The sequence below is a fragment of the Choloepus didactylus genome, chromosome 9, assembly GCF_015220235.1.
Source record: "Choloepus didactylus isolate mChoDid1 chromosome 9, mChoDid1.pri, whole genome shotgun sequence".
In the NCBI taxonomy this organism is placed as follows: domain Eukaryota; kingdom Metazoa; phylum Chordata; class Mammalia; order Pilosa; family Megalonychidae; genus Choloepus; species Choloepus didactylus.
Window position 1 is genome coordinate 100,835,702 of NC_051315.1, and position 22,700 is coordinate 100,858,401.

Genomic DNA, 22,700 nt, shown 5'->3' on the forward strand with positions numbered 1-22,700 from the left:
CTTGCCACCTTTTCCTGCCAAGGACTCTCGGTATGCCATCCACAGTTGTGTCAGTTCTTTCCCTGGGTTCTTCTCAGCCTCCACTTCCAAACTTGGACTTCTTCTCTTGTCATCTGCCTTCTAAAGATAGGTCTTGGGTCTCCTAGTCCTTCAAGTAGCTATTCTAGAAAATTTTGCCCTTTTATGGAAAAAAAAGCTCCTCTTACTTTTAACTGAAGATAATTAGCAATTATCATATATTACCTGTATGGGTTTTCAGACCTGGGCTGGTGAAATTTTTTGTTTTTGTTTCAGAAGTTCAACAAGGGAGACCAGCCCCCTCTTACAAACTCCAGGTTGCAGGAAAGGATCATGGCTTGTGGCCAGACATGAGCTACTTCTAAAAGGGATAAAGGGACCCAACTCCTTCTGTATTACCCAGATGGCTGCAGGTGGTGGCATCCTCTGCTAGCTTTCCTTTACCTGTCAGAACACTGAGAGGCAGACAGGCTTCTTCTGTTCTCTAACAAACATTAGGAAGCATCCCACTGTCTTCTGACTGCGAGCAACTTACGTGGATATCACAGCTCATGTCACACATTCATCCTCTTGCCTTGTTGAACTCGTATCTACACATGTGTGATTTGTCAAGAATGCCCCTTGGAAAGCAGGGACCCCACCAGCCACACCTTCTTTTATGGTCTTGCCAACCACCTTGTCTAAAATGACAGAAACAATAACCAGTCAGATTGCATGGCTGTTACAAGACCCCACGTCTTCCTATCTAGCACTTACTTTTGGGTTTCAAAGATCCTTCTCTTCTCCTCTTCTAGTCTGCTAGGTGGGGGAACTTTTCCTGCCTCTCCCTCTTCCCCTTCTCTTCTCGTTTTGGATGAGACGATTACAAACTTGGAGTGAGTTACTGGTAGAAATGCCATGTCCAGGAAACAGCAGACACGTTTCTCTGTGCTCCGCCCCCACCCCCCATTTTCCTGTGTCCAATTATCTCCTTTCGCAGAGGCAGTATAACTTCATGGGGAAATGCATGGATTCTGGAATCCAAGAAATCTGGCTTCAAACCCTGGCTCTACTCCTTCTGTTGTGTGTGACACTGGATTAATCACTTAACCATTCTGAACTTGTGCCCTTGTTAAATGTGGAGACTGTACCTAACTCCTACTGTTTTTATGAAAGGATTTAATAACCAAATGGATGTGAAGTGATTGGCACAGCACCTGACACTCTAGAAACAGTCTATAAATGTTGTCAATTATTATTATTGCTGCATGGCAGAAAGAAACATTGTAAAAACAGCAGGATGGCCACCCGAAGCTGCTGTCCTTTCAGCAGCTGCTCAATCCTTGCTCACTGATGTCTGGGTTACATTACACAGTGCTAACAAGCCAGCTTTTCATATCCGGAAATATATTCCAGATACTTAAAGAATTTCGTTATTTTCCTGTGGAATAAAACCTCAGCAGAGAATCATCTGAAGAGTGCCAATTTGTTTTTATCTCCACAATTATAATGATGTGTATTACATACCTCATGGGGAGTTTTTTGTTATTTGCTTCTGCGCTATAGAGATATTAAAATTGATAGCTCCAGTGAGGAAGGGGAAGGGATAAGCCCCTTCCCACTGTGTATATATGGAGCTATAGGGAGCTATATATATAAACTCCCTATAGGGAAATACTTTGCTGGTCAGCCGAAGAAGAAGTGAAAGTCCTCTGTCTGTCTCGCTTAAAAGTCTTCAACTGATTGGATTGAATCCAGATGACTGCATTCTCTCCTTGTGGGAGACATGCCCTTCGTTGATGTAGTCAGCCACAGCTGCAGCTAATTGACTGATGATTTAACAAACCAGCCTTCTGGTTTATTAACCATCCACAAATGTCCTTGCAGTAACGGTTAGGCCAGTGCTTGCTTGATGAGACACCTGGGTACCATCACCTGGCCAAGTTGACACATGACCTTAACCATCACATCCTTCCTTGGATTGCATTGCTTCCAGGCCTTTTTAGGAGTCAGAGATAGAAAATATGTGTATGTCTAAGCCATGGATAAACACATATCTGTGCTTCTGTGCTGTCTATGTATGCATCTATGCATGTATCTATCCATCATCTATCATCTACCTACTAAAAATCATGAGTTTATATTATTCATCTAACACCACAGGGTTCATTTTAGCCTTCCCCCTTTCCTTATTTATAGCTTCTTTCTCAATATCTATAATCCATTTATTTATTTGTTCAACTCTAATATACATGTACAGTAGTTTCAGAGTCAGTTACCCATACCCTTGAGATGAATAATTTTACTAACTAAATACAGCACTTATGTACAGGTCTTTTTGTCTTTAGCTTTACAGTGTAAAATCAAGACATAATTACCACAGCTACTTAGTTCTTTTCTTTTCAACCCTTTCAGTGTGATTTTGTTATTTATTTGTAAGTTGGCTGGGTTCATGTTTAGTGTTTGTATTCCATTTGGGTTTCCCCATATCCTGGTTGGTTTTATCTGTTGGTTAATTTGGGGGCATGTGAGGGTGTGTGAAACATGGCTATGGTTCTAAGAATCTGAGTTACACAAAAGATATACCCAGGGAAGAGTTGATCCTCCTCACTGCTGCTCTGTTCTCATTCCCCCTTCTTTTCATCCCTTTCCCATCTGCTCCCTGCTCAATAAATATTAGCTTTAAATAAGTTGATTCCCAAAATTCCCACAGTTACTATGAGGGTCAGCACCAGCCCTGGCCATATAGTGACTGCCAACACCTTCCAGCCAAAGATCACCAAGGAACACACCTGCTGTTGAGCAAAGTTGAGTTTACTGATATTTGTTGCAACAAAGGAGACTGCACAACCTGGGGAGCTGGGGGCATCACAGTAAGAAGGTGTTAGTAGGGCTGTTACAGGATTTTGGCTTGTGTGAGGTGATCTCGGAGACAGTTCCAGGAAGCAGAGGATGGGTGCTGTCAGAAACAGAAGTCGACTGTATGTCTGCAGTCTAAATAATTTTTATCTGGGAGGTGGAAGGAATGGAATGGGGCTAATGCTGTACTGGGAAAGAAATAGCAGTCCCTCATTTGTTAGCTGTGTGTGTGTGTGTGTGTGTGTGGCAGGGGAATGTTTTGGCCATTTGTGTCATTTGCACAGTGTTCTTGTTCTTGTTTTTAGTACTCAGGCATGATTACAAAGTGGTCTTGCTCCTGTCTTGCTCCATCCCAGCCACAGAGTGCCCTCACCTGATGTTGGTATTCTCTAAAATTGTTTATGCTCAATGAGAAAACACCAAGGCCTAACGGTGAGTGCCAGGTCAGCTGCCAGGGGCGAGCTGTCAGGCCTTACAGTTTTCTTTCTGGTGACCAATTGTAGTGCCCTGCAGGGATCTCTTACCAGAGCATGCGGGGAGGGGTGGGAAGGGGCAGAGGCAGGCAGTGGTGATGGTTCTCAGGGTACTTATTCCTACTTATTCCTCCCAGCCAACAGCAGTTAACAAGGAAGTATGCCATTCCCAGCTCTGCGCTGGGAAACCTTGGGAAAATATGCTGGTCATCCCCCTCCCCTCTCACCACATACCTTTAGAGCTGCCTTTCCTCTGCGTGGAATATCTTCCCTCACAGCCACTCCTTGCACTGAAATTTCAAGGTGTAATTCCAGGGTTACCACCTTGCGGAACTGGTTGTAAAAAACTCCCATTCTGTAGCTAGAAGTAAATACCTGAAACTATCAAACTGCAACCCAGTAGCCTTGACTCTTGAAGACAATTGTATAACAATGTAGCTTACAAGGGGTGACAGTGTGATTGTGAAAGCCTTGTGGATCACACTCCCTTTATTCAGTGGATGGATGGACGGATGAGTAGGAAATGGGGACAAAAAACTAAATGAAAAATAGTGTGCCAGTTTTAGTGTATTATGTCCCCCAAAACGCCATTATCTTTGATGCAATCTTGTGTAGGCAACATATTAGTGTTGATTAGATTGTAACTCTTTGAGTGTTTCCATGGAGATGTGATCCACCCAACTGTGGGTGATAACTCTGAATGATTTCCATGGAGGTGTGGCCCCACCCATTCAATGTGGGCCTTGATTAGTTTACTGCAGCACTATATAAGCTCAGACAGAAGGAGCAAGCTTGGTACAGCCAAGAGGGACACTTTGAAGAACACACAGGAGCTGAGAGAGGAGCTGCAGATGAGAGACAGTTTGAAGACGGCCGTTGAAAGCAGACTCTTGCTCCGGAGAAACTAAGAGAGGACAAACACCCCAAGAGCAACTAAGAGTGATATTTTTGAGGAACTGCGGCCTGGAGAGGAATGTCCTGGGAGAAAGCCATTTTGAAACCAGAACTTTGGAGCAGACACCAGCCACATTCCTTTCCAGCTAACAGGTTTTCCAGACACCATTGGCCATCGAAGGTACCAAATTGTTGATGACTTACCGTGAACAATTTATGGCCCTAAGACTGTAACTTTGTATCCAAATAAACCCCCTTTTATAAAAGCCAATCCTTCTCTGGTGTTTTGCATTCCGGCAGCATTAACAAACTAGAACAAGGGTGGTGATGGTTGTGGGGGGCTATGATTTTGGTGTTCTTTTTTACTTTTATTTTTTATTCTTATTTTCACTTTTTCTGTTACAAGGTAAATGTTCAAAAAATAGATTGGGGTGATGAATGCACAACTATATGATGGTACTGTGAACAATTGATTGTACACTGTGGATGATTGTATGGTATGTGAATATACCTCAATAAAATTGAATTAAAAAAAAACTTCCATTCTGGTTGGCAGATCACCTTCACCCGAGAGCCTTGAGGTCCACCCCAGCCCCTCCCTGGCCTTCAGGACCCCCCACTGGCACCACAGAGGGCATCTATTCTGATCGGTCTGTGCCTCTGCCCTTCCAGTCCTTAAATACTTTAAATACCATCCTGGGCATCATCCTTTGCTGCCCTTCCACAGAAGTGTGTGACACTTCTTTCATGGCACCTATTTTTTCCCCGTTATAAATCAGTTTTGTGAGCGCCTGTCTGTCTTAGGTAACCATGACTATGTCTACATGATATTTATGGGCTGGGGTTTTAGATCAGTGTTCAGATACCGAAAGCCTTAATAACTGCTCGTTAAATATTGAGTCGGCCTGGTCCCCTGATCTTAAGGCACTCATGATCAGGGCAGTTTGGTTTGGAGACAAAATTGTAAAGTTCTAGACTACTTCACACACACATGCATACACAGACAAATATGGAATCATATTTTACATACTATTTTTTGCAATTGCTATTTTACTTAAAATATCATGAACAGATTTTCATGTCTATCAATAAACCAATTTGCACATACATATTAAACAACTACAGTGAGAATTTTTAAAATGTGACAGTTTTCCTAAAATCATCAAGCCCCAAAACCTTTCATTAATCTGATATCCATAGCATCGACATCATTGATATTGCGGGTGCTTAAGAAACAGTAATAAATGCCGCAGAGATATCAGGCAGAGCAGAAACCTTTATTTAGCTTTGGGAGCATACCCACTGTGGTAGTTTGAGGCCAGGTTTTTTTAACCCATTCCTGTGGGTGCAGACCTATTGTAGGTAGGACCTTTTGATTTGGTTGTTTCAATTGAGACGTGACCCACCCTATTCAAGGCGGGTCTTGATCCTCTTGTTGAACTCCTTTATTAGAGGATGAAACACATAAAGAAGCTAAGAGATGAAGCTCACAAAAAAGCCCCAGAGCGGCTGAGAGGAAGCCACTGAAGCCAGAGGCTGGAAACAATGAAACCCAGGAGAGAAGGACCAGCAGACGTCGCCATGTGACTTCCCATGTGACAGAGGAGCCCCAGATGCCAGAAGCCCTGTCGTCAGAGACCAGGTGTCGGCCTTCGATGCCTTGAGTTGGATATTTTCACAGCCTAATAAGTGTAAATTGTAAGTTAATAAATTCCCATTATAAAAGCCTACCCATTTCTGGTGTATTGATTTCTAGCAGCTTTACCAAACCAAAACACCCACAGATGAATTGAAATTAGGTGGTATTGATATTTTAAGCAGCTGTTACTGCAAAGAGGTATTCTTTGTACACAAAACTTTCCTATTTAAAAGGCATTTTTTAAAAGCCTGGAAAACTATCTATTCTAAGATTTTTCCTACTGTCTATTTCTCCTGCAGGGTGAGTGTGGCAGATTTCTAGGTATTCTACAAAGTAATCCCCTGTAAACTAACTTTTCAGTCTGTGGTTCATTTTCACCAAGTTGAACCCAATTGGCTTCTACTTTCCTATGGTTATGATTCCTAGAAGGAAATTATTTCTATATTACTTTGGTCACTACATCATCTATCCTTATAAACCTCCTATAGGACACCGAGGCTGGCCACCCCCAGCAGCAGCTAGGACAGACAAGGAAGGATCCTCCTCTCGGGGAAGTGCAGCTGCCGATCCCGTGGTCTCAGACTCCTGGCCTTGAGTTATGACACGATCAAGCCCTGTTGTTTCATGCCACCGGGTTTGGGGAACTTTGTTTGCAGACCCAGGCTGTTGAGGCCCACACATACCCCTTAGTGCCTGTTAATTTTTGTAGCCATCATGGGATGATTTAAAGTGTCAACATGTTCTGTGACATCCCTCCCTTCAGACAAGGGAGCATAATTTGCCTCCCTTTGGGTGTGGCCTGGGCCTAGCAGCTTGTTTCTAGCGGACAGGACATGGAGGAGATGACGGAACGTGACTTGAGAGCAGAGCACAGAGGGCACTGGGGTTTCCCGGCGCTGTCCCTTGGATCACTTGCCCGGGGGGAGACTCAAGCAGCGCTTTGGGGGTCCCCCTCTCCCCTTGAGTCTTCAGCCAGTGCAGGTCTTGGCTGCACCCACAGGGCAGACCCTGCACTAGAACCACCAGCTAACTGATCCCAAGTTCCTGGTTCACTGTGACTGTGAAATAACAAATGCTTGTTTTAAGACACTGAATTATGGAACAGCTTGTGAACACAGAAAAGGCAAATGAATGCACTGTGCATGTGTTACCCAATAAACATTTTAAATGATTAAAGAATCTCTGCAAGTCATTGGAAAACTCTCGATGATTCCCAAAATTTGGGTTCTGAAAGGACCTCTGGCTTTCCTAAGGCAACCAGCCTACAGTCGAGGTTAGGAGCCACGAGCACCACCAGCAGCCAGGCAGGGCAGGTTTCAGAGTGGGGTTTAATGCATTAACACGTCTACGCTACTTTCAGAAACATTAACGTCTTGGGTAGCTTGTGGATTTCCTATATGTCTGTCCTGATGACTTTGGCAGTTCCAGGTACAGCAGGTGCTAAGATGCGAGGAGCCGTCTCCACCAGATACCTTGACGAAGAGAACCGAGAAGGGCAGTCAGCTAGTCCTTCTTAAATCTGCCACTGATGTAAGTAAGGCACCCAGATCGGGACCAGTCACCAGTCCGTGGCCCACAGCAGCCCCACGGCGCCCACCACGCCCCACATGCCTGCCGTGGGGAACCAGAGCCTCTCTGGGCCTCAGTTTCCCCACCACTGACCAGGCGCGATGAAGGTGAGACGCAGGGATCTGTGCAATGATGGAGGGCAGCAGGGCACCACAATGCACGAGTTCTTCGCCAGCCCCCGGTAGCGCCGGCCCAGGAACCTGGTCAGCATCGCGCTCCGCAGCCTGGTGCTGCAGTTGTTGATTTAGCAGCTACTATTCTTTGTTTATATAGAGTTATGGTTTTATTTGTTGTTTTTCTCTGCATTGGAAACATAAAGTTTTCTCCATTATTTTCAGACAGGATTATGGTATAGGTTCGTTGTGTTTGTAGAAATATGGATATTGTTCTTCTAGGATTTGTTTCCTCATCATGGAGAAAAGGGAACTTTTGGTTCTTTTCAGCATGAGAATAATCTGTAAGGGCATATATGCTCAAGAGCCATTGGGTCTAAAGAAGTATGTAAATGAGAGCCAAGTACAAAAGCTTCCAAGCACTTGTTTGTCAGATTACAAAAGCAGCCCCCACCGCTGAACTCCATTCTCTTGGGGGGCTCGATGAAGGCTAACCAATCTGATGCATGTGTAGGCAGCAATCCCGTGAACTGGCACTTGTAAACAGCCAATGCCAAACCCATAAGGTTTCCAGTGAGGTAGACCAAACCCTGAAGAAACTCCTGACTTGAACTTTCTAGAATCTTGAAAGCGACTGAAATGGCCATAAGTGCCTGTACAGGTCTCCAGGACATCATACACACTGTAATAGTAGAAAGATGGAGATAGCATTGCTGGCCTTGTACATGATGAAGAGTTTCCAGGAATCTGTTTGAGGGGACCCAAGGCAATGTCCCAGCAGCACTTCTCCACTAGGATCCGGTCAGTCTCTTGCACGAAGTTATAAGGCACGTGCTTGTCCTGGTAACCAACTGAGTATAAGGAGTCTCCCTGTCCACTGCCCCCGTGACTTCAGCCCCTGCTGCCTCCTCCAGGACTGCTCAGCTCAATGGTCCACTTGAAGCACTGGCTTTGGTTGGCCAGTAGACCCCCTTGAACCATCATGGAAGCTGTCACCTCCAAAAGCCACAAAGCCTCTCACTCCAAAACAGCCACCAATCCACAGCACCACTGGTACCCCCCACTTCTTCATCCTGTATCTTGCTATTTTAACAGCTTCTGGTAAACACAGCAGGTATGGTCACTAGACCTACCATTAGATTTTTCTTTTTACGAACGCTTCACCTTCCCCTCTTCTCCCCCTGCCCCTTTATCTCTAATCTGCTTTCTATCTCTGCAAATTTGCTATTCCTAGACATCTCTTATAAATGATATCATACATTATTTGCCCTTATGTGCCTTGCTTATTTTACTGAGTGTAATGTTTTCAAGGTTCTTCCAAGTTGAGCATGTCTCATAACTTCATTCTTTCTTATGGCCAAATAGTATTCCATTGTGTGTATGTACCATTCATTTGCTATTGAGTTGTTTCCACCTTTGGGCTATTGTGAATATTCTTTTATAAACACAGGTGTTCAGGTATCTTTTTGAGACTGTTTTCACTTTATTTGGGTATATAGCTAGAAGTGGAATTGCTGGGTCATATGGTAATTCTATATTTAATTTTCTAAGGAACAGCCATGTTGCTTTCCACAGTGCCTACACCATTTTACATTCACACCAACAATGCACTAGAGTTCTAATTTCTCCACATCCTCTCCAACGTTTGTTATCTCCCATGTTTTCATGTGGTTTTCATTTGCATTTCCCTAATGGCTAATGAAACTGAGCATCTTTCATGTGCTTATTGGCCATTTGTATATCTTTGAAGAAATATCTATCGAAGACCTTGGCTCAGTTTTTAATTGTGTTGCTTGTCTTTTGTTGTTGCATTGTGAAAGTTATTTATATATTCTGGATTTTAAACTTTTATCTGATATATGATTTGCAAACAATTTTCTCCCTTTCTGTAGGTTGCCATTTTCACTTTCTTTATGATTTCCTTTGATGCACAAAAGTTTTTAATTTTGATGAGATCAAATTTGTCTTTCGTCTCTTTTGTTGCTCGTGTTTTTGGTGTCATATCTAAGAATCCATTGCCACATTTCTTCAACTTGTCTCAGACGGTTTTTAGGCCCTTCACAATCCTGGGCCTTCATTGTCATTTTAGTAATGATCCCTTTGCAATGTAGTGCCTAGAACTGAATAGTTTGTTAGACTAGTTCAGAGAACAGTAAACTTACCTTTTCTCTTTAGATTCTATAGCTCTGTAAATACAATCATGTTTACATTGAATTTAGCCAAACTGCCTCATACTTAGGACACACTTCATTTAACGTTAATCTCTTGATAATTGAACAAAAAGTACTACAAATACAAAATACTTATCAGGGACAATAAAAAAGATGAGCAACATGGTAATAATAAGAGCTAACATTTATTGAGTTACTATAAACCAGGTATCTACATATTATATATTACATAAAATATATAATACATATAATAATATATATCATCATTATATATTATCATTATGTATTATTGTATATGTCTTACAAAACCCCATGTGGTGGGTTTTATTATCACTCCCATTGTGCAGATGAAAACCTGCAACTTAGAGAGGTTAAGTAACTTCCCCAATGTCTCACAACCTGTTCAGGGTAAAGTTAAGGTCCAAGTCTGAATTCCAGAACTGAGTCTCTTATTCACTAAACTTTTGTGAATTCAGGAGCAATGCCTCCAACAGAAAACCAGTTAGAGATGTACATTACTGAAACATAACCTGTAACTACAATGCAAACTGTAACTGGGACAACTGTAGTACTTTAAAAGTTGTAATGATTGTTTATTGGAGTTTGTTGTTATTACTGCTTTTTAAGTGCAAAATATGTACTGTGAAGAGGAATAAAAACATTTAAAATGAAGCCTGATTAAATAAATATTAATTTGTGAAGGACAGAAGGGTATCACTAAGTGGGTGGAACAAGCAAGCTGTAGGACATGAAAACCATGGAGAAGAACCTGAAATATGGGGAGGGGAAGGTGGTCCATGGAGAGTCTGCTGAAAAGACTTAGCTCGAAATGGACTAACTTGCTTTCACAGAAAGAAGAGAGAATGAGGTAAGATAGGGATTATCTTATTTTCCAAGCCAGGACCCTGAGGGGATGAGCAGGTGGTCACAGAGTGAAAGGGAGAAGATATGCTGCAAAGCCTGAGCCAGGTGGATCCTCTCTGGGCTTTGAGATCTGGACTAGTTTGCAGGGTTCCTGTGGTAGGTTAAATCATGTACCCCAACATGTTCCTGTGGGTGTGAACCCATTTGTAACTAGGACCCTCTGAAGATGTGGTATTATTTAAGGTGTAGCCCAGTTGAATCAGGGTGGGCCTCAGTCTGTGTGACGGGAGTCCTTTAATAAGCAGAACTCCAGATGCAGTGAATCAAAGAAGGCTGTAGGAGCCAGAAGTGGGAAGTCCATGGAAACCTGAAGAGCAGACACAAAGAGAGAGAGATCACCATGTGACAGGAGGCAGAGATGCAAGTCAAGGAACTTCAAGGACTGTGGCAAGCCAGCACCAGAATGCTACAGACTTTAGGGAGAAAGTATGGCCTTGCCGATGCCTTGATTTTGGACTTTCAGCTTTCTAAACTGTGGTGGTGTTAAGCTGACCCGTTGTGTGGTATATGACATAGCAACCTGCCATATAACCTAAGACAGCTCTTGTGTTAGTTTCTTAGTCGCTCCAGCAAATACCATGAAATGGGTTGGCTTAAACAGTGGGAATTTATTAGCCTATGATTTTGAGGCTGAGAAAATGTCCAAATCAAGGCATCTTCAAGGTGATTCTTCCTTTCCAATGATCAGTTGCCGCTTATATTTGGCTCCTCTGCCACACGGCAAGGCACATGGAAGCAATTTCGGGTCTCTCCCTTTTCTTCTGGGTTTCATTGATTTCAGCTTCTTGTTTCCATGGTGTGCTGGTTTGGATGTATTATGTCCCCCAAAACACCACATACTTTGATGCAATCTTGTGGGAGCAAATGTATTCATGTTGATTAGATTGGAATTCTTTGAGTGTTTCCATGGAGAAGTGACTCAGTCAACTGTGAGTGAAATGTTTGGATAATTTCCATGGAGGTCTTACCCTGCCCATTCAGGATAGGTGTTAATTGGATCACTGGAATCATATAAAGGAGTTTACAGACAGAAGGAACTCAGAGCAGCTGTGAGTGAACATTTTAGAGAGCAAATGAGAGTGACATTTTGAAGAGGAGCTCTAGCTAGGAGAGAACAAAATGCCCCAAGAGCAACATTTTGGAGAACGCCATTTTGAAATGCAACCTGGAAGCAAGCAGACGCCAGCCATGCGCCTTCTGAGCTAACAGAGGTTTTCCAGATGCCAATGGACATCTTTCAGTGAAGGTACCCTACTGATGCCTTACCTTGGACACTTTATGGCCTTGACTGTAACTGCGTAACCAAATAAACCTCCTTTATAAAAGCCAATCCATTTCTGGTATTTTGTATAATGGCAGCATTAGCAAACTGTAACACATTCTCCCTCTCTCTCTCTCTCTCTTCCTTCATTCCATTTAAAAAGGACTCCATTAATAAGATTAAGACCCATACTGAAGGAGGTGGGTCATACCTTAACTAAGGTAGCCCCATCAAAAGGTCCTACTTACAATGGATTTATATCCACAGGAATGGATTGGGTTTAAGAACATGTTCTCTGGGGTACATACAGCTTCAAACCACCATACTTCTCCTTTGATGTGGTCCATGTTGTGGGGGCTTTCTGAAATCCTTAAAGAAGTCCAAAGAGTAATTGAACATAAACTATACTTGTGAGCTATAGCAACAGTTTCCAATTCCCAAGTTCAAGACCAGGGTAGTTGGGAGTAGGAAAATAAGACAGAAAAGACAAACATCATATGGAGGGTACTACTCAAAGTAGTACCAGAAGATGCATAGCTTGGGTGTTCTACGAAAGAGCCAAGGTAATGACTTTCAAATAAAAGGATGAGCCATAGAGGAATCACACTAGACAATGTTCTTTATTGAATCTACTTAGATTGTTTGGGGATATTTGAAGACTGGTAGAATGAGAATATCCCTATGTGTCTATAGACAATGAGAGAGGGTCAGATGAACAGAAGAAGTCAGTCAACAAGATTTGGAATAGGTGTCCTCCTTCTTTCTAAAGGAGATTAATCAAGGCTTCAGTAAAAAAAAAAAAAAAAAAAAAAAGAATCAGACACAATAATAATAAAGGAAAAAACCTTGAAGTATATAAAATAGAATTGGTTGAGAGAAATCATAAGTAGATAGGGGTTGAATTTGAAGGTGAAATGGAAATAGTTGACAAAGGATGTAGAATCTACCTGACTCAGGAACTCAAAATTTCTTAAATTAGAAGTGGATCTGTCAGATGTTGAAAGATGGAGGAAAAACACAGAGGGCTCTGTCAAAAGGCACAATGCAAATGCTGGACCTCCCACTAAAAAAGGGCCACACCTGCTCCAGTGAACACAGAGGATCCATTGTCATGACTTTCTTCATCTTCTTCTCTCATAAAATGTTCATGATGTGTCACAAACCTCTTCTATTAAAATGATTCATATTTCCTTAATAAGCACTTTGGCTAAATTATAAGCTTACCCTGTATACACTGCTTAGCAGAGTACATTGAAAAGGTGCAAAAATATTTAAAATATCTCCTCTTAACCATTCATAGTTTTGGAAAAGGCTTTTAAACCAATGTAGTGTTCCTTCTCAAGAGCACCGGGTGGAGCTCTTATCTAAGTTTAGCAAAATCATTGCCTAAACAAGAAAAGTTAGTTACTCTGAACACTTTGCATGAAAGGAATTTTTATCCATTTAGTCACTGTGTGGTATGAAAGGTCTCCAATTTTCACTAAAAAATTTAAAAATTAGGGGAACCATAAATCTTTAATAAAGACAGATGTGAGAAGCAGCGTGCAAAGAGAAAGAGGGAGGATAAATGAATGGAGAGATGGCTTATTAATAATAAATTCAGCTGATAGTGAATTTAAGTGTACCTGGGTTCTAGGGACTTCTTCAGAATCAAAATATCTTTTTCCTTGGTAAGATAAATGTCTCCTTGGTCCTCAGATTCAGCTGGCCTGATCATCAAAAAGTCCAGACTGGGGGGAGGGGCAAGATGGCGGCATAGAGAGGAGTGGAAGCTAAGTAGTCCCCCTGGAACAACTACAAAAAACCAGAAACAGCTAGTAAATAATCCAGAATAACTGCAGGGGGACAAACGAGACCATCCACTCATCATACACCAACCTGAATTGGGAGGAATGCCTGAGAACACAGCATAAAATCTGTAAGTAAAACCTGCGGAACCAGGTCGGGAGACCCCCTCCCCCATAGCCCGAGCTGCGGAGCTGCGTGGTGCCAGAGAGAAGCTCTCTCGCAGGAAGCAAATATAGCTCAGCTGAGCTCCAACTGGGGTTTTAAGTAGCGAGTGTGAAGCTCACTACAGGTACGCAGCCCCAAAAAACAGACAGAGGCTTTGGGTGACGACTGACCTGGGAGAGCCGGAGGGTCGCCTTGACTGGGTCTGAAGGGGACTATGTTTCTTTTTCAGCTCAGTGGAGAAAGCCCCAGTCATTTTAAGTTTCCAGGGCTGTGACTCAGGGAAGGACGGACACAGCACAAGCAGAGAGCGAGACCATTGAAATGCTAATGACCTCCACCTGGGGGGTCTGTCTTCTCTAGGAGGAAAGGGGTGGGGCCCTTTCCATTCAGAACCAGACCCCAGAGCCTGGGGGAACACAGCCATACCTCCTCACACCAGTCAAGAATTATAGGCTAACAGGCCTCACCTGCTGGGCAGAAAAGCACAGTGACCCGAGGCATCAAAGGATGGAGCAATTTTCTAAGGCTCACCTGCAGGGAAACCAGATACTGAATATTTCTTCCCTCTGAGACCTGAGCCTGTTCTGGTCTGGGAAAACCTGATTTGGATAAGCAAGGAAACCATGCCTAGACAACAGAAAATTACAACCTACACCAAGAAAAACAAAGTTATGGCCCAGTCAAAGGAACAAACATACACTTCAACTGAGATACAAGAATTTAAACAACTAATGCTAAATCAAATCAAAAAGTTTAGAGAAGATATTGCAAAAGAGATAGAGGCTGTAAAGGAAACACTGGACATGTATACGGCAGAAATCAAAAGTTCAAAAAACCTACTAGTAGAATCTATGGAAATGAAAGGCACAACACAAGAGATGAAAGACACAATGGAAACATACAACAGCAGATCTCAAGAGGCAGAAGAAAACACTCAGCAACTGGAGAACAAAACACCTGAAAGCCTACACGCAAAAGAGCAGATGGAGAAAAGAATGAAAAAATATGAGCAACGTCTCCGGGAACTCAAGGATGAAACAAAGTACAATAATGTACGTATCATTGGTGTCCCAGAAGGAGAAGAGAAGGGAAAGGGGGCAGAAGCAATAATAGAGGAAATAATGAATGAAAATTTCCCATCTCTTATGAAAGACATAAAATTACAGATCCAAGAAGCGCAGCGTACTCCAAACAGAAGAGATATGAATAGGCCTACGCCAAGACACTTAATAATCAGATTATCAAATGTCAAAGACAAAGAGAGAATCCTGAAAGCAGCAAGAGAAAAGCGATCCATTACATACAAAGGAAGCTTAATAAGACTATGTGCGGATCTCTCAGCAGAAACCATGGAGACAAGAAGGAAGTGGTGTGATATATTTAAGATACTGAAGGAGAAAAACAACCAACCAAGAATCCTGTATCCAGCAAAGCTGTCCTTCAAATATGAGGGAGAGCTCAAAATATTTTCTGACAGACAATGAGAGACTTTGTGAACAAGACACCTGCCCTACAGGAAATACTAAAGGGAGCACTACAGGGTGATAGAAGACAGGAGTGTGTGGTTTGGAACACAATTTTGGGAGATGGTAGCACAACAATGTAAGTACACTGAACAAAGGTAACTGTGAATACAGTTAAGAGAGGAAGGTGGGGAGCATGTGAGACACCACAAGAAAGGAGGAAAGATAACGACTGGGACTGTGTAACTTGGTGAAATCTAGAGTATTCAACAATTGTGATAAAATGTACAAATATGTTCTTTTACGAGGGAGAACAAGCAAATGTCAACCTTGCAAGGTGTTAAAAATGGGGAGGCATTGGGGGAGGGATGCAATCAGCATAAACTAGAGACTGTAACTAATAGAATCATTGTATTATGCTTCCTTTAATGTAACAAAGGTAATATACCAAGGTGAATGCAGATAAGAGGGGGGGATAGGGGAGGCATGTTAGACACTTGATATTGGTGGTATTGTCTGATTCTTTATTCTACTTTGATTTAAGTTTATTTTTCCTTTTGCTGCTTCCTAGCTGTCATTTTTTTGTTCCTCTTTCTTTTGCCTCTCTACTTTCTTTGACTCTCCCTCCTGCCTTGTGGAAGAAATGTAGATGCTCTTGCTTAGTATGAGCAGAATGTTCAATTAGGATGAACTTAAATGTTTGGAAATGAACAGGGGTGTTGGTAGCAAGATGTGAAAATAACTAACAGTGCCGAATGGTGTGTGAATGAGGTGGAAAGGGGAAGCTCAGAGTCATATATGTCACCAGAAGGAAAGTTGGAGGTCAAAAGATGGAAATGTATAAAACTGAATCCTATGGTGGGCAATGTCCATGATCAACTTTACAAATACTAGAAATCACTTCATGAACCAGAACAAATGTATGACGATACAATTAGAAGTTAATAATAGAGGGGCATATAGGGAAGAACTATATACCTATTACAAACTATATACTACAGTTAGTAGTATTTCAACATTTTTTCATAAACAGTAACAAACGTACTATATCAATACTAGGAGTCAAAAATTGAGGGGGGTTGGTTAGGGATAGGGGAGGATTAGAGTTTCCTTTTCTTTTTTCCTCTTTTCATCTTTCACTTTATTTCTTGTCTGGAGTAATGAAAAGTTTCTAAAAATTGAACAAAAATTAAGTGTGATGGATGCACAGCTGTATGAGGGTACCCAGGGGCAAGTGATTGTACACTTTGGATCTTTGGATAATTGTATGGTATCTGAACAATCTCAATAAAAATGGAAAAAAAAAAATAAAGTCCAGACTGGACAGGGTTCTTGCTCACATGTCATTGGGTCTCTCCTTGGCCCCTCTGCAGAGGCTCTCTGTCCAGGCCACCTGTACTCACCCACCCCACCCCACCCCCCGTGCCTTCAGCCACCAGGGCAGCCCTGCTCCCGGAGAGGGCACTGGTTGCTTTTACACAGCTGCCCTGCCCGTGCCTGGCAGCTAGTTCAATTTGAAGAGGAGGGGTAAGAAGCTCCATCTTGGCCCTGAATTCAAACCTCATTTTCCAATTATACTTTACCAGTATTAAAATATTAAGGGCCTTTCTCTCCCAGCCAACTCTGCAAATAAACTCACTATCCTCCCTGTGACGTGGGACATAACCCCCAGGGGTGTAAATCTCCCTGGCAACGTGGAACATGACTCCCAGGGATGAGCCTGGCCCTGGCATCATGGGATTGAGAAAGTCTTCTTGGACCAAAAGCGGGAAAAGAAATGAAATAAAATAAAGTTTCAGTGGCTAAGAGATTTCAAACAGAATTGAGGAGTCATTCTGAGGGTTATTCTTATGCATTATATAGATATTCGTTTTTAGTTTCTAGTGTTTTAGAATATCTAGAAGGAAATATGTGAATCTGTTGAACTATAATGCAGTAGCCTCAATTCTTGATGATGACTGTATAACTATATGGCTTTTATCGTGGGACCAAATGATTGTGAAAACCTTGTGACTGACACTCCCTTTATCCATTGTATGGGCAGATGAGTAATAAAATAGAGACAAAAATATATATAAATAATAGGGGAGGTTAAGGGATATGGGATGTTTTGGGTGTTCTTTTTTAGTTTAGTTTTTTTTTTTTTTTATTTTGGAGTAATGAAAATGTTCTAATATTGATGGTGGTGGTGAATGCACAACTATACAATGACACTGTGAGCCACTGATTATAGACTTTGGATGGCTTATGTGGCATGTAAATATATCTCAATAAAATTGCATTAAAAAAATACTAGGGATATTTGGATCCCAAAGATAAGTAAAATAATAGATGTAAAGAGGTAAATTTTAAATCAGAGGAGAGATATTAACTGAAAATAGTGTAAGTGAATCCAAATCTTTGGGAGTGAGGCCCAGGCATCGGTATTTTTAAAAGCTCCACTGGTGATTCTAATGTATAGCCAGACTTGAGAATCAATGTTCTAGACTTTGCTGGATTTAGGGGTACTGGTCCCCTTAAGCCCAGGGCTTCTCCAACTTGAATGTGGCTAAGAATCATTCAGGGATGTTAAGATGCAGATTCCGATTCAGCAGCTCTTTGGCGAAGCCTGAGATTCTGCATTTCCAGCAAGCTCTGTCCTGTGCTCCTGGTCTGAGGACCACACTTTGGAAGGAAAGGCTTTCCTGCGGCGTTTCCCAGATGTTCCTTGTCTTAACACTTAACCCAGGGAGCTTGTTAACCGTGCAGAGGCAAGGGCACTCCCTGGAGATTGCTGATTTGGTTGATTTTCAAATCGGTGTGTTAAAAGTGCCCAGCTAACGAATACGGACCTGGCATCATGGGATTGAGAAAGTCTTCTTGACCAAAACGGCGAAGAGAAATGAAACAAAATAAAGTTTCAGTGGCTGAGAGATTTCAAATGGAGTTGAGAGGTCATTCCAGAGGGTATGCTTATGCATTGTACAGATATCTCTTTTTAGTTTTTAGTGTATTGGAATAGCTAGAAGCAAATATCTGAAACTGTTGAGCTGCAACCCAGTAGCCTTGATTCTTGAAGACAGTTGTATGACTATGTAGCTTACTGTGCAATTGTGAAAACCTTGTGGCTCATCCTCCCTTTATCCAGTGTATGGACAGATGAGTAGAAAAATGGGAACAAAAATTAAGTGAATAGTAAGGGGAGATGGGGAAAATGGGATGTTTTGGGTGTTCTTTACTTGTATTTTTATTTTTATTTTTTGTTTTGGAGTAATGAAAATGTTCAAAAATTGATTTTAGTGATAAATGCACAACTGTGTGATGGTACTGTGAAAAATTGATTGTACACTGTGGATGATTGTAGGGTATGTGAACATATCTCAAAAAAACTGAATTGAAAAAAATTAGCATGTAGATAATGTAAAAAAAACGCAGACAAGCAAAAAAAAAAAACTTATAAAAAATAAAAAATTTTATTTCTACCAAAAAAAAAAAAGTGCCCAGCTGATTCTCATGACCCAAATGCCTGGGAAAGGCTGCCCCAATCAGCCTAGTTAGGTGGTTATATACCAGGCCTCTTTCACGCTAAGACTTACTAAAAGATTCAAAGTCCTTAATCTTTCTCATATGGGTGCTTAGGCAGCATAACATTTTTTTTAGTATTAATTATAGTTTTCCAAGTTTTCTTGATGAGTGGTGTTTGTACTACTTTCAATTATAATCAGCAAAACACTGAAAGTGATATAAAACAATTTGATTCCACCTCTAATTATGTTGGCATTGTTCCCACTGTCTTCAATGTTTTCAGACTTATCTAGTCTGAAGAATTGGCTAAAAAGTCCTTACAATTAAAAAAAAAATCCATTTTTATTTTAAAGTTTCCTCAAATGACCTGAGCAGTAAATAAAAAATCCATAATGCAAAATATTAAATTCAATATTCCAATTTTGCTTTTAGAGGAAAAAATGTTGCTTAAAAAAGATCTACATGGGGAAAAAGACTGGGAGGATATACACTAAAACATTAATAGCGGCGCTTTCTAAGAGGTAGGATTTTGGGTGATGATACTTTTTTCTTTGAGATCTTTTGCATTACTCAAACTTTCCATGGTGAGCATGTATTACATGACCTTGGTGGGTTTCTTCATCTCTCTAAGTCTACAAAATGAAGATAATAATAAATACAGTGACTATTAAATAGTAGATACATTAAATATTCAATAAAAAATAAAACAGAGATTGTAATACTTTAGTGTGCTGAGAGGATAAAATACATGTGAACCTCTCATAGCCTAACATCTGGCATATAGTAAGTGCTCAATGTATACCATACATATGTATTAAAAAAACAAGTGTTTTTAAAAAATTAACCTTACAATATAGCTTAGTTTATACAATTCAGAGATTTGGAGAGCGTCATGCATCACAGTACACCAGCAATTTATGAGTTTTTGCTGGTAAAATTGTCCCTATTCCTTAAGTCTTATGGATAGAGAGGATTGATTATCTTGGCATTCATTACTGCAATAAACAAAGTATAAATTCCCTCATTTACCCCAAATTCTTATTATTTTTCATTGGCTTCAGCCGTCATTCCTTTATTGGGTAATGGAGATAGACAATATCTCTTATTTTGTAGTCTCTATAGCAATCTGCTGATATTTAACTCAAGAGGAACCAATTAATCTGTACTTCCTATGATTTTCTTGTATTTCCAGCAGTCCTAGGTATGTGCTAGTCTTGCAGCCATTCTTGTTCTAAAGCTATTGATGGTTGTAATAACATTGGCAAGACTATGAAACACAGTCACATAAACATAAGTAAAAGAAAATTCCTGTTTCTTAGGTCATAAAAAGCAATAACCATTAAGTAAAAAAAAAAAAAAAAAGTGTGATAGATTAGTCTTCATCAAAACTAAAAACTTCTGCTTTTTAAGCAACACCACTGAGAAAATGAATAAGTAAGCCAGACACTGAAAAAATAAAGTCACAAAATATTTTTCTAACATAAGACTCATATTCTGCAGAATATATAAAGAACTCCTACAATGCAATAATAAACAAAAGGGAAATAACAGAATAAAAAATCAAAAAGATATTTATTTATACAGACACTTCAAAAAGACAAAAAAGCACTGAAAAAGTGCTTACCATCATTTAGTCTTCAGGGAAAGGCAAATTAAAACAATAATGTTATGTATGTTGATGCATTTAAGTGTGTGGATGCATCAAAAATAAGATGGATGAGTAGATGGGTAGATGACAATATATAATAAAACAACCTAGTAATGGTAAAATCTAGACAGTGTGTATACAGGTGTTCCTTGAGTTTTTATTATACTTTGCTTTCCCTCCTTACCTAGTGTATCTGCCTCATCCGTTGTGACAATGACCTCAGTGATACTGCATTACTCTCTTAAATTGCCTAGTGGTGGGCAATGCTGTTCCCCATTTTTAATTTTTTAAGACTACAGGGTAAACTACATAAGGTACTGAAATTCCTCCTATCGATATGACTTTTAACTTGTAAAATAATAACCCTGGCCTTTTTATGTGAACGTTGCATTTGGTTCTGTCATGCCTCATCGTCATTAAGAGGACTGCCATCTTAATTTCAAATACCTCTTTAGGAGCCATCAGGATTGAGAGGTACCACCCTCAAGCAATTTTTCTTTAATACTCAAATTTCTCCAATGACAACTGGAGAAATCCAGCCAAATCAACATAAAGGTTCCCGTAGTTTAATATCCTTATCTTTGTCCTTCTGTAAACAACCAACCAACCAAGCTGTCTCCCCTACCTGCTCTTCCTCTTCTTTAAATAAAAGTATTCCAACTTTAAAGTCAGATCTGCTTACTTTTCCATTCCCTCAGTTTGACAAGCCTAACCCCAGAGTTTCTTCCAACAGGAGGGCTATAGCAGAAAGTTTTGAATAATGTATCAGAAATCCCACCTTGCAGCTAAGTTGTGTCCACCCTCAGGACTTGGCAGTAGCTGGGCATGGTTGACCAGATGGCAGGCTCAGACTGTCCTTGGGAGAGAATTTATGCCAAGAGAAGAAATGTTACACAGAGAAGCTTGCCTCAATAATTGGCACCTTAATTATTGGAAAGGAGGAGTCATAGCATGGTATCTGTTGTAATAGGCACCTGGTGAGTGCTTACTATGTGCCAGGCACTGTGCTAAGTGTTTATGCTTTATCTCATTTTAATCTCTCAACCATAAAAGATAGACACTTTTATTATCCCTATTAGATTGATGAGAAAATCAAGGTACCAAAAAGTTAAGTAACTTGAGGTGGCACACATTGCTGATACCTGCCGAGATCCCCTCAGGTCCTGGTTTCCAGCTCTGTGTGCTCAGCTGCCCGGCTGCTGCATGCTTTGTTGCAAATGCTTGCCCTACAACCTTCCAAGGCGGGTGGCCCCTCACCAGAAAGGTGAGCTGAAAGCATCTGGGAGTTTTGTGTTCCCATCCCAACACGGCCATGACAGGCAGAACTGACATGGGAACACAAGAACCCAGATCCTTTGAAACAAGGCAGGAAAGACTCTGAGGTGCGATTTGCTCCAAGGCATCAGGCTGAATGCTTCTTTCTCTTCCCTGTCTTGCTTCCCTACTAGCTCATCATTTCTCCTGGGAGCACTTCTCCCAATAAATCACATCCTCCTGAGTCCTTTGTTCAAGATCTGGGTCTGTGGGAACCTAACCCAAGACTCTTGCCTGCCTAACATAAGAAACAGTTGAGATTCAAACTCAAGCGGTCTAACCCCAATCCTAACTTGGAGTTCTAATCTTTCTTTTACATCGCCTGTCACAACAATTTGATGATTCAGGTTTCAATTTATTTTTCCTAGCATCAGCATTCTGTTAGAAATTTTACTAGACAAATTTTAGAGCACTATCTTTGATACTTGCTCACAAGTCTCAGTATTGTACTGGGAACACTCAAGTTCTTTTCTAGGGACAAATTAAGTTGCATCAGGAGCATCTCAGAATACTCGAGCAAGTGTCTTGCCCCCTGTATTATTTCATTTGGATAATTATTTTTAAAAATCTACTGTATGTTCTGCTCCTCCACTAAACTGTGAGCTCTTAGGAAAAAGTCTGTTATTCTACTCACTGTTTCCCAGTGCAGAGAACAGGGTCTGAAACACAGGTGCTCAATGTTTAAGATGTAATTCTGTGTTAAAAGAAACTAGATTTAGAACTGCAGTTCTTAATTTTAATTTGCATAAGAATCGCCTGGGGGTGAGGTCTAGGAATCTCCATTTTAACAAGTATTAAGTCATTCTGATGCAGATAATCTTCAACCCATTGTTGATAGTTTGAAAAATACTGATTTATAAGGTCCCAAATACTCAACAATAACCAAATCTATGTAACAAATACTTATTACGTAGTATT

The 22,700-nt window shown here is 40.9% G+C and overlaps 2 pseudogenes; both read right to left on the reverse strand.

The window, feature by feature from the left end:
- Positions 1-7,365: 7,365 nt before the first annotated feature.
- On the reverse strand, positions 7,366-7,642 carry LOC119544985 (annotated as a pseudogene).
- Positions 7,643-7,870: 228 nt separating this feature from the next.
- Positions 7,871-8,528, reverse strand: LOC119543815 (annotated as a pseudogene).
- Between the last annotated feature and the right edge of the window lie 14,172 nt (positions 8,529-22,700).